Source organism: Caretta caretta, chromosome 5 (genome assembly GCF_965140235.1).
Source record: "Caretta caretta isolate rCarCar2 chromosome 5, rCarCar1.hap1, whole genome shotgun sequence".
In the NCBI taxonomy this organism is placed as follows: Eukaryota; Metazoa; Chordata; order Testudines; family Cheloniidae; genus Caretta; species Caretta caretta.
Window position 1 is genome coordinate 12627782 of NC_134210.1, and position 16672 is coordinate 12644453.

At 42.8% G+C, this 16672-nt stretch overlaps 1 protein-coding gene across 6 annotated transcripts in view; it reads right to left on the reverse strand.

Moving 5' to 3' along the window:
• Window positions 1–16672, reverse strand: part of LOC125636878 (uncharacterized) — a 234487-nt gene that overhangs the window by 79537 nt on the left and 138278 nt on the right. For 4 of the 6 annotated variants that reach the window (XR_012668361.1, XR_007356750.2, XR_007356748.2 and 1 more), the window contains one exon: window positions 9972–15341. The exons of the other annotated variants lie outside the window; for them this stretch is intronic. The gene's annotated coding sequence lies outside the window, so the exon portion shown is untranslated. Of the gene's footprint in view, window positions 1–9971; window positions 15342–16672 lie in introns of those variants that run through there. 6 annotated transcript variants of the gene reach the window in all.

Here is a 16672-nt window from a genome sequence, read left to right on the forward strand (position 1 = left end):
AGGTAACACTTCTTTTGGCTGTCTCCAAGCAATCCAGCAAAGGAAGTTAACCAAATAGTTACCATAAACAATAATGTCACCATCCTCACCTCAAATTGTTTGATATTCTTAAAGAACTAGTGTGCAAGGTTAGCCTACGTTAAGAAAGTGTGGGTCTTTGTTCCCCTCTACTGGTTGGTCCACAGAAGAGGTTTATGAGTCCCTTGTTGTCTTGGGCTGATGAGTCCTTTAACTCAAGAAGTACCGGCACATGCTTTTAACTCTGAGTCTTGGGCTCAAACCCCGTTGAGTGTCCAATCAAGGTTTGTTAGGCAAGCTACATCAGGTGTGAAGAGTCTCAACAGCCCATGTCAGTGGGGAAGGTGCTCAGATATGTAGGTGATGAGTGCAATATAACTACCTAAACAAACATCTTAGATAGTTATAAGTCACACTTTAATGAGGCGAGGGTAAATAGCTCTTTTTGTTTCTGCACCAAAACCAGGAGTGACTAATTCAAAGTATAAACCCCGGAACAAAAAGTATCTTGCTATCTAAATAGAATTTTTTATAATATTTATACTCAGGGAAAAGATTAATTTACGAAGACTCACAATACGCCTGTTAGGTGGGAAATATTATTGTCGCCATTTTACAAATGGACATGCAAAGAGCAGCCCAGGATAGACAGTGATGTTCACTCTGTAAGGTAACACAGGCAGGATTCGGATTCAGAAACGGAGTCCTCAAACAGAATAAGTGGCTGGGCCAGGGGCACACAGCCACACTTCCACACAGTGAGGAAGACAGAACGCCGCATTGGCCTAATTCTGTTCTCATTGACGACCACAATCAACTCGCCAAAACTGAAATCTTGCTAAAGAGCCTGACTTTCAAAAGGGATGACCATCCAGGAGCTCAGGCTGAAGTTTATGGGAGCTGCTGGGAGCTCAGCCCACTTGAAAATTGGTCACTTACTTAGATACCTAACACAGATGTAGGAGCCCAACTTTAGGTGCACATTTTTAAAAATCTTGGCCAGGGGCCTCTGAAAATCTGGCTCTGCAGACGAAAGAAAGTTAGTGCCTCTGCATCTTCCAAAAGTAATGGAAAGGAGAGAAAGATGATCCATCACCTCTAGGCCAACAAGAGATACCAAACATGTAGGAGTCCAGCTCAGTAGGATGCAGGAAATAAAATGCAAAATCTCTAAATGCAAATATGTGAGTCTTTTGGGGAAACTATGGATATTAAGTGTGGACATCCATTTAGAAAGTAGCAGTGTGCTAGAGCATATGCACACATTGCAATGGGAAGCTAAATTAATACCCAGAGGAATAATCATTAAAGCAAAACAAACAGACAAACAAAAACCCTCTCCAAAAAGCCAAAAATTATATTAAGAAAATAAAATACAAAATGTCATCCATCTGCAGTGTTATATCCTAAGGGGGAGACCACGGACTATACTAGCAAGCAGATAGATCCATGTATAAATGAATATGATGCTGTGAAGGCGACAAAAAGGAATGGGATAGGGGAGGACTTTCTTGCAGATTAGCTGCTTAAGAACCAAAAATAATTCAATTTGGTCTTTCTCACATGGATATGCTGAGAGGACTGGAAGTTCTGTAGTGTGTTCCTACACGCTCAAATAACACTTCCTCTCTCTAGCTCCTCTCAGGACATTTGAACAGAGGATCCCATTCAAGGTCCCCTGGATCAATTATTTTTCATGGGCCTTTAGGCGTGGGAAACCAAACCATCTTGGCTGATGATGTGAGGCACTAAGGCCCAGATTTGCAAAGCTATTTAAGATTTGCTGCGCTCAACCTAAATCCTATTGACAGTTGATGGGATTTAGGCTCTGAAGTATTGAAATCCCTTTTGAAAATGAGATGTAGGTTCCTAAATCAGTTAGGCATTGCAACGTTGAGCAGAGCAATGCCTAAATATCTTTAAAAATCTACGTCTGGAGGTCCCGCTCAGATTATGATGCTGCATTGCATGTTGGGATTTGTAGTCTCCATGGAATAGCCGTGCCATAGGTTTCTTACTAACCTCCATCAGTTAATGGTTGGCTTATGTCCTGAAGCACAGGGGCTTGTATTAATTACATTGTATCCTATCTAATGTGACTATGAATGTTTTCAACTATATAAAAATGTCTAATCCTTTTTTTATTTAATCTTCTAAACTCTTGGCCTCAGTGTTATCTTGAAGCTGTGAGTTCCTCTGGTTAATTATGCATTATGCAAAACTAAAATCCTTTTATTAGTTAAATTTTCTGTCTTTCAGTTTTATTGTATTTCTTCTTGTTGTGACAGAAAGCAAGCAAGAGTTTCTGATTCTGATTCCACCTTCTCTACCATCCGTTATTCAGTCTACCATTATTTCATGCACCTTTGTCATTTCCCCTCTTCTAACTTATCAGCAGTCTACCTTTGTTTTGTCCTCTTTGGAATTCATCAGTCTTGCTAACTATCCTAATAATGTCACCCGCAAATTGTGCCACTTTATCATTCACCATTTTACCACATTGTTAATGATTGTATTAAACAAGATGTATCTTTTGGGGCACCCCTCAGTTAGTCTTTTGCCATCTTGAAAACTGACCAATTATTCCTACTCTTTGCTTGGATACTTATCTTGTATCTGATTCATGACAGGGCTCACCCCACGACTAGTTAATCACCGTAATAGCTTATTGTGCAGGATTTTGACAAAGGCTATTAGAAAGTCAGGAAAAGTTCTGCCTGTCTGCTCTCTGTTGTCACTGTTTTGGTAACACATTTAGAAAACTCTACTAGACTGGAGAGGTGTGATGTTTCTTTCCAGAAACCATGCTGGTTTGTCCCTATTACAGTAAAAGCTTTGTTATCAGGCATGTTGAGGGAATGGGAGTGCCGGTAAGTGAAAAATTCTGGTTAACTAAGAGGGAGGGAGTTTGGTTGCAGCAGGAGATGTGGGGCTGGGGGTTGAAGCGCGGGAGGTGGTGTGGGGCGCGGGCTCTGGGAGGGAGTTTGGGTGTGGGAGGAGGCTCGGGGCAGGGGGTTGGGGCATGGGAGGGGTTTTGGGATGCCGGATCCGGGGGGGGGGGGCTGAGGGGGTGCTCACCTCAGGTGGCTTCCCACAAGTGATGACCTGTACCTGCTGGTCCTAGGTGGAGGCGCAGCCAGGCAGCTCTGCACACTGCCGCTGGCCCTGCCCCACACCTTCCTCAGAACTGGCTCCGCCGCTCCCATTGGCTGGGCCAGTGGGAGCTGCAGGGGTGGCACCTGTGGGCAGAGGCAGCACACAGAGCCACCTAGTTGCATCTCTGCCTAGGAGCAGCAGGGACATGTCACCGCTTCCAGGGAGCCACACAGAGCCAGGTAGGGAGCCTGCCAGCCCCACACCAACCAGACTATAAACCCTCCTTTCTATGAAGATTAGAAATGCCTGTTTATAGAGCTGTCCGGTTGGTATAGGGCTGGATAACACAGCTTTTACTGTATATCAAGTTCCTCTGGGTGTGTTTAACTGTCTTTAATAATTATTTTAACCATTTTACTTGGTCATCTAGTAAATCCTTACAAACAAGGGGAGCTTCCACCTTGTTTTGAATAGAGCAGACACATATTGTACATAGTCCTGCCATTCTCCCTCTCTGGGCTTAGCTTTATTGGCTGGTGGTTGCTTCCTAAATTTTGTATGCTTGTCCTTCTTGATTCTTCCCTGGCACCCCCAAGTCTTTTCATTCTTTGTAATGTCTATTCTAACTGACTGTCCCCCAGTCCTAGGAAGCAGCTGTCGCCAGGGTGGTTTCTCTGACTCCTCAGCATCCAGGTTGGCCTCAATTTACAGCACAATATGACCAAGTAAATGGTCACCAGGAAAGAGGGAACGAAAACCCCAGCCGTTTGAGAAGCTGGACCTGGAATCAGCTGGGGACAGTTTTTCCTGTCTCAGACTAGAATGTGGTCCAACTTCTACTCACAGCTAGAGTGAGCCCTTGGCCATTAGCCTAAGAAACAAACCCTGTTGGGAGTTGGAGAGGTTTGGTGCCCTTTATAATACAGGCTCAGCTTACCTGGCAGGAGGAGAGGCAGCTGTGGTGGAGGCAGCTCCAGAGAAGGCAGTGGTAAAGACAGCACTAGGTTGAAGAACACCTAAAGAGAGATGAGAATCCGCACCCTAGGAAAGACAGCACTGCTTTGGGGCACACGGGCCTATCTCCTGTGGAGACTTCAGACTCACCAGAAAAAGGAAAAAAGACTTTCCGCACATTTGAGAGACAGTGAACATGGGGAACTTATGGGGAGAACTGCACTGAAAGCACTTGAATGTACATGTAGGTGAAATGAAAACTTACATGTCTTTTTTAAGACCTGCTACATCTCTGGCTTCCTTTTCCCACTATTTCTGTGGTAGTCAGGTCATCAGCGAATAACTGGTATGCAGCCTCTGCCCATAGGGAGGGGCTGGCGCAGGAACACCCAAGTTTGCACCTTACTAGGCAACATTTCCAAGCTGTGCTCCATTTTATATCAACTAGTCCATCTGGGTCCCAGGCTTGAGATAACCAGCCCTCCAGTAAGTCAGCTAGTGGGCAATAGTGCACAGCCACCCGCCTGAGGAAAAGAGCTGATCTCCAAACTTATGTAATTGCTTCTCCTTGCAGATCCCCAGCCTCTTCCGTGTTCTCCTTTTTGCACAGAGGGTGTTTAACACCAGTCCTCACCCCACGTGTAGCCGGTTGGAGGTCCCAAACTGCCTTGTGCAGCATTGTATATCATCCAAATTGACTCACTTCCTGAGGCTTGGTAATGGGAGGCAATGCTCCGGTCAGTGTCAATATGGCAACATCTGTGCTACAATAACAAGGTGATACTATGAAATTGCTGTTGCCTAAGAAGTCATGGTGATGACAGACACATTAGAATGAAGCCATTTTAATTTGCTTTAAAATCTTAGTTTGAAATGTAATTTGACTGATGGATTGTCCATCATTTGAAATCCATAAATCAAGACTGGATGCCTTTCTAAAAGATATGATCTACCACAGCCACAAGTTACTGGATCTGATGCAGGAATTACTGGGTGAAATTCCAAGGCCTGTATTATGCAGGAAATCAGACTATAAGAACATAGTTGTCTGTTCTGGCCTTAAAATTTATGAATTTTTGGCACAAGTTTCTTGAATATTTACCTCTTTTCTTTCTTTCTCTTTAATGTGTTATACTCTAAGACTAGAGAGCAACAACCTTTGTGTTTCTCTGAATAGTTAAAATAAAGCTGCATTTATTGCCTGTCGTGCATAAGACACTTTTGTGCACATTAATGAGTAATTAATTGTTTGTTTAATAGATGCCTTGCAATACAGATTACATTTTTGCGTATTTTTTTTCTGTTGCCACATCTGCATGATTTTTTGGCTGCATTTCCAGCAATGCCACATAAGTGCTAGGATCCTGGAAACAAACATGGTATAAAACCCTGCAAGCTTAGTACCTTGAGATCGTCAGCTGTTCTCCGCTGAAACACATACTGCTGAGGCCACCTGGTGTACACAGCAAAGCAGCAGTCCACTCACAATCCTTATACTACTCCTTGGCAAAGCATGTCCAATGTAATTACACACAAAACCCTCACCAGGCTTAAGAAGGGCTTGACTCAACTCCTTAAGAGCAAGGGTTGAAGCTGAATGTCTGTGCTCTTCAGAGGAATGTGTGAGATTGTAAAAACAAGTGGCAGGCAGCAGTAGTAGTAAGGATAATTTGTTATGTTAGTCTCTATCACTCAGATTCTGGAGATCATCTGAGAGGTGCTAGACCTGTAAAACAAAGCAGAGCTTCAGAGAGGAAAAGATTTTGCTTTACATATATTAAAGAATGCTTGACTACAATTACATCAAGACAAAGTGCTTTTTCCCCTCCTCATCAAAAAGCCTAAGGGGCTGACCTGTCCTTCCAGATAAAGAAGGCTAGATGCAGCTCCTACTGCCATTCTTGGGTTGCCCTGAAGGCTGTTCTTCAAGGTATTCCTTCCTCTGCATGAGCTAATTGGGTTTCTTCTGCAGTGCTGCCCTCCCTTGATGGCACAAAGAAAGAGAAGGATCAAAACCCGGTTGGGATCCTCAGTCCAGTGCGTCACTGATGTCCCAAATCTGGACTGTGGGAAAAAACTCCACTTATGAGTAGGTAAATCCATGCTACCCACTTGTCATTGGTTTGGGGGGGTTTAAGCCAGCTATTCACTTGAAAGGATATTTTGTGTGTCTGCCTGGGGTTGATGGTAGAGTTGCCCCGTTCCGACATGAGCAGCTAGTCAAAATTCAGGATCCTGGGGATGTTCCAGTTGGAAGTAGAAATGGATGGAGTCTGGGTTTGGTTTTATTTTTTTTTTCAAGAAATGTCCAAAGTCCTGCTTCTTCAAATGCAGGGGGAGACCGAGAGCAAAAAGAGCAGTTTCTTCGTTTACAACCCCAAGAATCTTTAGCCAACAGACTCAAAAGTGCTGTCTCTTACACTTCTTACACTTACACTGTGGTTACACAGGCTACTGCTTGACTCTCTTCCTGCATCTCTCTCTCTCACACACACACACACACACACACACACACACACACACACACACACACACACACACACACAAAACCAGTCACAGTACCAGTGGAAACCCCCATCCACATGGTGCTAGTTTCTGGCCAGACTTTATTAGGCCTTCTTTTGGGTGTGGCTTCTTAAATGTTTCTTACAGCTATCTTCAGTGAAGGGTGTGTTCTCACCCAATCTCAAAGAGGTTTGTAATCCAATGAGTCCCTCTCAGTGTAACAGCAGAGACCCAGTAGATAGCAGAGAGTGCAAAGAGTAAGATGGGCATTGCTGCATTAAAGACATAGCCATAAAAGAAGAACCTTGTGGTGCAGTCCCTTCCACCGCTTCACTGCTCAGTCACAGCCAAGAAATGACTACGGTCAACCCAAGTAGAGTAGTTTTGAATTGCTTCCCACATTTTGATAGTCCGCTAGGAGCATGAGCCTCCTGTATGTCATCTGCTCATTTGTTGAAACCACTCTCATGTACTTATATTTCAAAGTACTGGCTTCCAGCTCCTACAACTGCGTCAGCATCTTTTACCAACATCAGTGCTTCCCAGCCAGGGATGTGTGAAGCTCAGCAGTTTTGTTTCATGGGGTTGTCTGAAGCTTTATATCTCTTTTTTTCCCCCTTTTCTTGTCTTCGAGTCCCTTGAGTTTCTAGTTGTGATGCCTCCTGTTTAAGTATCCCGCACTTTATCAGACATACAAGCAGCTAACACAGAAAGACAACCCGAGATGATTCAACAGACTCCATGACCACAACTGAATCAAACTGGCTGCAATTCCTACGGTATGCCACTACTAGGTCTCCTAAAGACACAGTCCACTACAGTGGTCTGAATAAACCCCAAAACACAAAGTGAAATTCAACTGAAACTACTGTATCTTTGCCTGACTTCAACCAAAACCCACATGTTCTCCAAGATTCATGTGAAACTTAGCCCAGATTCACTTGGACTCAAACCAGGCTTGCTGAGCGGTGCACAGAACTTGGATATGCCTGCCCTGAGCTTTGATTTGTATATTGTGTCACTCTGGCGAAGTACTGATGTGCCCCCATAGTATGTGGTAAATACAGAGACTACAAATTGATATTGTTGCTACCTTTAGCTCAATCAGTAGCCATCTTTGCTTTTGATACCGAGAGTCAGGAGTTCTGTCATAGCTGATGGCTCATGGTGGAGCTTATTACATAATGAAACCTGAATTCAGCCCATTAGTTTCCTTATAAACATTTTTAAGTTTTAATCCACTCTATAAACATTTATCACAGAAGGAGTATGGGGTAGTGCATTTAGAAGAGACTGGGAACAAAGAAGGGTTGCTTATACTGTAAGCTTTTTCAGTTAGGGTGGTGTGTGTGTAGACAATGCCTAGGTGCATTATGCTCATTACTAGAAGAGATTCATCGATCCATAAATTAAAGCCAGATGGGGCCATTATGGTAATCTTTTCTGACATCCTGAATGCCACAGCCCATAGAATTTCATCCAGTAAATGCTGCATCAAGCTTATAACTTCTATTTGAGTGATAGCACATATTATAGCAAGGTATCCTATCTTTCAATGAAGATTTCAAATGATGGAGAACCCACTACATTCCTAGCTAAATGGTTCCGGTGGTTAATTACCCTCACTGTTAAAAACTGGTGACTAATTTCTAGTGTCATTTGTCTAGTTTCAGCTTCCAACCAGTGGATCTTGTTGCCCCTTTTTTCTGCTAGATTAAAAAGCCTACTAGATTAAACTGTCAGAAATCTCTTCCCCGTGAAGGTACTTGTAGATCGTGATCCAGTCACCTCTTAACCTTCTTGTGGATAAACTAAATAGATTTAGCTTCTTAAGCCTATCACTATTCAAATAATAGATAATAGCTCCTGCATTACTATCCTGGTTCTGACACTGTGTTGCAGCATGCTCTTGAGAAAATCACATAGGTTAAGTATTTCCAAAATTGGGTGACTAAAATTAGGCAGATGGATATATATTTAGTATCCTAAATTAGTAGTCTGATTTTCAGAGGTGCTGAGCACCTTCTGTTCCCATTTAACTCGGTGCCTTCCATTAGGTTATGTGGGTGTCTAAGTACCTAGCTTTAGGCACCTATGTCTCCTTTTCTCCCAAAATAAGGATAATACTTACCTAGCTCATAATTAAATTAACATTAGAATTGGGTCCAAGTGGAGAAATGTAAAGCCAGGCCTGCACTTTCCATTGGTTCAAGGGTGTTTGGTTCTGGGGTCTGGATTGGGGCGTGTCTTGCCATGAGGGTTGTCACCAGAAAAACTTGTTGAGATGGGAACATATATAATATTGCTTTCCAAGATAAATAGGTCAGAGCGTTCAGTTTAGAAAAAAACAAACCCATCTTGCAAGGTCAGTGAACAAGTACTGGAGATGGACGCTGATGTTCTCCAAGTGCTGGAATTCATTTTGCAGAGTTTGACACTTTTCTAATTGAAAAGGCTGCCTCTGCAACATTTAGCAACTAAAAATACTGAGTGACAAAGCACAAAAAAGCCAACTAGTCAGCCGCAGACATCTAGCACCCAGAGTGACGGGGCCTGGCAGCAATGGCAGTGAGAAATGGAATGCTGAGACCCAGCTGTACGCATGCTCTCCCAGGTGCTCTGAAGTCCTGAGATGTAGTATCTATTTGCTATAGAAGAAGAAAAGCAAGTGAAAGCTTGCAATCAGTGCCTGAGTATGACTATGTGGGGAGGGGGTTTCTGAGCACAGACAGTAACTGTGCACACAGATGAGAGGTAGTTACATCTAATACTACAGACTGTTAAATTAGAGACAAGTTGGATGAGGTAACGTATTTTATTGGACCCACTTCGGTTGGTGAGAGAGACAAGCTTTCGAGCCACACCAAACTCCAACAACAATTTGACATGATTTTTGTCAAGCTTTGCAGAGAAATTCTCCTTTGCATTCAGAATAAATCTGGCAATTTTCAGACCCAACTGATTTTTACAAGCCAACATTAAAGGGGGTGAAAAATAGGTCTTGATTATGGAAGCTGGTTGCAATCTGTGCAGTTTAGTATTAACATATTGTTGTAGCACCTAGAGATAACCCAGGTTGGGGCTCTAATGTGCTGGGTGCTATACAAACAGAAAGTGGCAGTCCCTGTCCCTACAAGTTTAAATTTTGAAATAATTCACTGTCAGTTGGTATTTATGCTTTTATTTATATTTGATCTGATTTTGAAAAATGTAACAGTAATCAGTGGATAATGACCCCTGTCATGGGACAGGTTCTTATCCTTTTATAACCCTGGCCTATGTCTGGAGACTTTGGGTGTAAATATAGCTCATTCTTTCACCAGCCCTCCTCTGTTTCACACTTTTAATACCCACAGCACTTTATCATCTACACAAAAGTACAAAATGCCAACTACAGAAACATTGCCAAGGTCTTCTCTTTATTAAACAATGAGAGATTAACATGCATATAGCCAACAGAGGAAATTTACAAGCAAAAGGAAGCTGTGATTTTTATCCCTTGACCTTAATGATATAGGACTGGATGACACCAACATTTCCAGGTAAATATGTGACAGATAATATACTTGAAGACACAGTACATAGGAAGAAACATAATTTCTCTGACTACTGGCGAGAAATGGAATGAGACTCATGTTATGGACCTTGCATCGCACAGAAAAGCCTATTGCTATGTAACCTTTCTGCCAGGGGCTGCTGGAGCAAAAAGGATCACGTTCAAATATCTAGGGGTTCCTTATGAAAATGTAACAAATAACACCGGCCAGAGCCCCCACCCAGAAACATGGGAAAGCTAAATACTTCCCTGGGTGCCCTTGACAGCCAATCCTTACCCAGTCACAACCACGGAGTCCAGAGGTTTGTGGGGAAAGGGGGCGCCCACACCTGGGAAAGCCTGCAATATTCAATCAAAAATATCTAAATAGACCTATTAAGTAAGACTCCCACTCCTCGGAGTGTCTTGGCAATGGTCTTAAATTCAAGGTCCGTGTTCAATAAAGCAATGCTCACCATGGGCACTTTCTTCTGTTGCTGTTTGTTGTCCAGTGTTTGTAGAGTCCAGAGTTCAGCCACTGTAGCTCCAGCCCCTAAAGGAGCTTCTGGCTGGTCTGCCCCACAGTTCTACCGCCTATCCCAGCAGTAGTGATTGCAGCTTTTATTTATTGCCGGGCAGGCGGGGCCCTCGCCAAAGTTCTTCATCTATGCTGCTGCCCTCTGTGGCCCCGGAAGAAGCCACGTGGACCCACCCAAATCAGTGGCAGCATGCCCATTTATGCCAGCTAGGAATCTGGCCCATTCTATCTAATATAACTCTGGATGGTCTCATTTGTCCATGTAAATCTGTAGACCTTTGTTCATTTTACTAAACTCTTAGTCTGTGTGATATCTTGTGGCTGTGAGTTCCACAGGTTAGTTATGTGTAGTGTTCATAGGCGCCAACTCCATGAAGCATGCATGGGGAAAATATGTTGGGTGCTGAGCACCCACTGGCAGTCCCCCATCAATGACTCTCCCTCCCCACAGCGCCTCCTGCCCTGCAGTGGGCCCTGCCGATCAGCACCTCTCCCTCTCCCCTGGAGCCTCCTGCTCCTTCTAAAATCAGAGGCCCTGGGGGAGGAGGAGGTAGAAGCGAGGGTGCAGCACGCTCAGGGGAGGAGGTGGAACTGGGAGGGGAAGAGGCGGGGCAGGGGTGGGAAGAAGCAGGGCAGGGGTGGAACATTGGGGGAAAGGGTGAAGTAGGGGCAGGGCCTGGGCGGAACCGGGGCGGAGCACCCCTCAGCAGATTAGAAACTCGGCGCCTATGATAGTGTACAAAATAAACCGATACAAATTCCTTTCATCAATCTTATTTGTGCTGTCTTTCCATTTCATTGCCTTGCCCCATATTCTTGTTTTATGAGAAAGGGGAAGCAGCCTGATGCACTTAAATGAAATCTAACCTAAAACAAAAAGTTAACCCAGCTTTTTTTCAAAACTCATAAAAGACTTTTGTCCCAGTTTGGCTCACATGGGGGGGGGGGGGAGGCGGGGGCAAAGGTTCAGGTCAGTTATTTCATCCTGCCTGTCTGGTTTACTTATCCATATCTGAGATGCCACCATTTGATCATGTCCTTTTTAAAGCTTGGGTCACAGTAGCATCTCCTAAAGTTCTTCTCTACTGTTCCTAAAAACCAGAACTTCCCTACTGTTCCTGAAAACCAGTGCAACTGCCCTTAAAATAAATATATCTCCAATAAAAAATAATCATCTCAGGAAACCTGCAGACTTGGCAACACTGCAGTGGAGCTGTACAGAGCCCGAAAGATGCTAACTATGGCCATGGCGTTGACATACTGCTGATTTCTCCATCTCCCCTTTCCCTGTGCCCCAGTGGTGTCATTTCAAAATACATTACAGTGGAAAGACTTTGGGATGTTTTAATTACATGTGACTAAAACTAGCTGTTGGTAGAATTAGGGAACCTGTGTTTACGATTTATAGATCTCAGCTTCTACTCGAGTGAGGTAATAAATAACATGAAATGGGCCCTTAAGTATTAGAAAATTCAGAGAGAGAGAGAGAGACACACATACACATGAACCCTCATAAGGTTTGTGTCCAGTGTGATATGAAATACAGTACAATGTAAAAATTATGGGGTAGTGGACAGAAGAGTGGTAATACATTTTTTATCTACAAGGTGAGAATTTTGAACCTTCCTGCAAAGATTTTCCATTGTTTTACTGGGGAACTCACAGCATTGTGAGGTTGATCCAATTACTAATGACTGTATATTTCTAGCAAGTTCTTTAGCAAATCAATGCCACTGGTATGTATTATGTCGTATGATTTTTTGATAGGAACTACCTATTTCAAATGTACTGGTACAATGCTAACAGCATATTGGCCAGGACAAGATGGGTGACTTGTAGAGGATTAGTGCAGTCTAAGGGAGAGACTAGTGAACTGGCAGTCAGGACTTCTGGGTGCTTTTCCTGGCTCTGCTTCTGTGTTGCTAAGTGGACTTGCAGCAGTCACTTAAGGCTGGATATTCTCACCCTGATCCTGAAAAGTATTTAAGCATGGGATTTATTTTAAGCATGTGAGTAGCCACATTGACTTCAGTGAGTTACTCCTTATTTACAAAGGTGTCTGTGAGAGAAGAATCAAGCTCTATGCATCTCAGTAAAAGGGGTATAATTACACACATGCAGGAGTGTGGGGATGTAAAACGAATTAATTTTTGGAACGTACTTTGAGATTCCTGAATAAAAGACAATAAGGAAGTGCAAAGTATTAATATTAGAAATAAAACTGAACAAATAATTCATAGCAAATAACTATATGAATTTCACCTTTTCTGTTTGTGGGTGGACTGTGAGCGGTTTGATTTTTTTCAAAAGTGTATTCATTATTCGAGATTATTCCCCACATTTCTGAAAAAAAAAAAGATGTGCCTGTAAGTTGTTCTTAAGGAGTTCACTGCCAGAATTCATTTTCTAGAATCTAGACTTTGAATGGGAGCAGTTGGTTTTGATTTGACACACAGGTCACATGATATTGTTTCTGTTCCCTGACTAGATGAGTATGCCTCTTAGAATCATGTGTGAATATTCATGTCTATGAGTTCAGTATTTAATTGCCATGTTCTCTAACATTCATGTATCATTTGCTGTTTGTGCAAAAAAATCTATTAAACTTGTTTAATAGCATGTTCATGGAACACAAACAAGATACACATACATACTCCCACTGAAAGAGAGAGGGGATGTTACATTTCAAACTAAAAGTGGCAGCTGCCTGGCAAGTGAATAGCTATATCATCCCCACATCAAGTTCATATATCGTAACTATCTGTGAGGGTCGGTCTACAGGAGGAACACAAGACAGATAAACAAAGCAAGGACGATATTGGCTCCATATTCCTTGAAGAGAACCACAAAGCTACTGCCAGTCATCATGTGCAGACAGAAATAACAGGTCAGCCAGTCACAAACAATGAAAAGCATGGGGAGCAGCAAGCACAGCTTTCAGGTGGGGGATCCACCTCAGCTACTGACTAGGCCACTGCAGAAGGAACTGCTTTGGGAACAAGAAGTGGCCATGTGAGCAGACAGGCATTGAGGTTCAGGGTTAATAGTCACTGCCGTGTCCAGTAAGAGGCAGAATAATCACCTTCTCATTCAGGAGTTTTTGTCTACATGGATACCTGCCCTAGATGTCTCAGTCTGGGGGTTTTACTTACTGGCAGTTATTTGTGGTGCTTCTTGTTTGATATTATTGCTGGTCAGAAAATGGGAATTTCTGCTCTGGAAAATGTGGATTTTTCAGCAAACCCCTCCCCCCCCCATTGTTTTTCCAGACAAAACCCATCCTGTTTCTATTCAGAAATGTGCCTCAGGATAATTGTAGTTTAGGGGCCTCAAGCTCCTATTCTCCTGTATGGACCAGGCTCCCCGAGTTGGACATTTCCCATGTTACACTCATGGTGAGGGTAGCTGGCTGCATCATGTGACTCCCTGGCCATGGTGCATCATGGGAGATGTAGTCTGGCTGGGGAGCCCAGCCGATAGAGGACAAAGGGGATATGAGGAAATAGAAAACTCCCATGAAACACTATAGCAGGATATCCAAATCAAAATATTTTGTTTTTGGGGCACTGGATTTTTGGATGAAAAATCAAAACTTTCTGCAGAAAGTTGACGTCAAAACCCAATTTTGTGTGGAAAAAGAATCTGGTCAGAATTTTTGAACAGCACTAATTGATATTATGTTTTATCTATGTTTGATTTTTTGGAAAACAGTATCCGCTGAAGTCAGCTGATACTGACCCCCTGCCAAATGACAGGGGTATCAACCTTTTAAAACCTTCAACTATGTCCTGTGACTACGGCCAAGAAGGAAAAGAAAAGGCCAGTTTCTTTCTTTCCAGTACTCCAGTGTGCCATACCCTTATTACAATGATTACAACTGCTGTCTGGAAAGGACCTCAGAGACTATCTATCTGGCTAATTTTGTCATCTATAATCCAGTCCTACTTGTGGCTTGCACCAGCTGTATTTATTTAAGATTTCCCTTTATAAATCCCTTAATAAAAACCCATGGCAGAGTCAAAGAGTAGCTTTTGCACTGTAAAAAAGATTCCTGGTGGGGTTATAATTTATATTTTTAAACTGAAACCCATTGTCTGGCTTGTAAATTTTAGACTGTGTAACTCTGAGCAGGTTCTATGATTATAGCCACTATTGTTCACTTAGGATTCCTTTTTATCTGAGAGTGTCATGTTTTCAAGGGCACAATTAAAACAGAGAGAATACAACTGTGATTTGTATAAGCATCTTCATACAACATGAAAGCTTTACAGAGTTAAATAATAAAATATAAGCAGAGAGAAGAGAAATTAAAAGAGCAAGGATCAACTTATGGTTCACGCATTTGACTGGTACTTGAGCTCTGGGTTCTATTCAAGTCTCTACCATAGACTTCCTGTATAAAATTAAGCAAGTCACTTGGCTTTGATTCAGGAAATATGTGTTTAGCTTTTAAATATCAGTTTACGTCCTAGTGGCTTCAATGGGGCTTAGGTACGTGCTTTCGTGCTTCCTTATTCAGGAAAGCATTCATATTCTAGGAAGGGGGTCACAGTTCCACATCCATATAATAGGGATGATACTTCCCTTTTCCCATCCTTTATCTAGTCTGTTTAGATCATGAAGTCTTCAGTGAAGGCCATCTTACTGTGTGTTTTCACAGCACCCTGGACAATGGAGTCCCGGCCTCGGTAGCCACTGTAATGTAAATAATATACAGAATGATTAAATATTACTTCAGATTTGAAAATAGCGAGGGAGCTGACAAGACGTGAACAAAGTTTCATGTGGCAGGAGATAAGATGAACACTCTTGCTTAAACTGTAACAAGCTTTTTGTGAAGGGACAGAGATGAAGGCAGTGCTAGATGAGATGAAGGAGCAGAAAGAAGAAAAGAGAGGCAGGTTCTGTGTGGTGGGCGTTGCGAATCCACAGAGGGTTCTAACAGCAAGGAGGGACATTTCAAACTGGATCCTGAAATGGATGAAAAACCAGAGGAACTGCGTGAGAGGATGCCAATGTGGTTGTGCTCCTCTGTCCTTGTAAGAAGGTGGAAGCAGCACGCTGCACATGCTAGAGCCTGGACTCCTGGTCTTGCGGAAGCTGCGAAGAAGGAACTGGCAGTAGTTGCAATTAGGAGAGGAATGAAGTCATGGGAAGGATTTGATTGGCAATGGAGTCCAAGCAGTGGTGTGTCTGAGCAATGATACAGAGGTGGAGCTAGGAAGATTTACTGATATGTGTGGCTTAGGTGATTTAAAAATCCCTTTTTTAATTGAAGAGGACAGCACCCATGGGGGGAAAATGCACAGCTTCCCTGACTAGCAGTATCCCATCCCATGAGAAAGAATCAAACCTGGCAAGATTTGGAGCCTGACTTTGCTGCTGTCAAGGTCACATGAAAAACTCTAACACAGGCTGTTAGGAGTTTCTAAATTTAAAACAGATCCCACTTACCACATGGTAGGCAACACAAGCTATTTATCCACTTTGAACAGATAGAGCTACTTAATCCTTCTATGATTAGAGGCTAGCGAAGTTAAGCTAATTCGGCTTCTGCAGGCGCTGCTCTATTTGATGGAGGCAGCCCATTTTAGGGAAAGGCCTGCTGTTGCTCTGGCGAAACAAATAGTTCTCTCCTTTGAGCTAAGAAAAATTTACTATTGATTTTGGCCTAAGAGTGATAAGTGGTTTCTTTATGATTCTGATCATGTTTACAGAGCTATTATTTTGGACAGTGGCCTCATATACATTTGCGGAAGATTCAGCGCGAGAGTATGTTGTTTCACAGAAATTTACTGAGCAGTTTCCAAGCTCCCTAATTTTTTTGGCTCCAGAGCCAGGAAAAGTAGGCTGAATATATGAAATTGTATCTCCACTGGCATACCGTTTAATAGGCCTGACAGCCTGTAGATATTGATTGTTTTGGGAGAAAGGTCAGGAGAACACAAGAGCCTTGCTGTTTTTCTACTTACGACCAAAGGTTTGGTTGATCATGAAAGACCGCAGAGTTATCATCTAAATTCCTC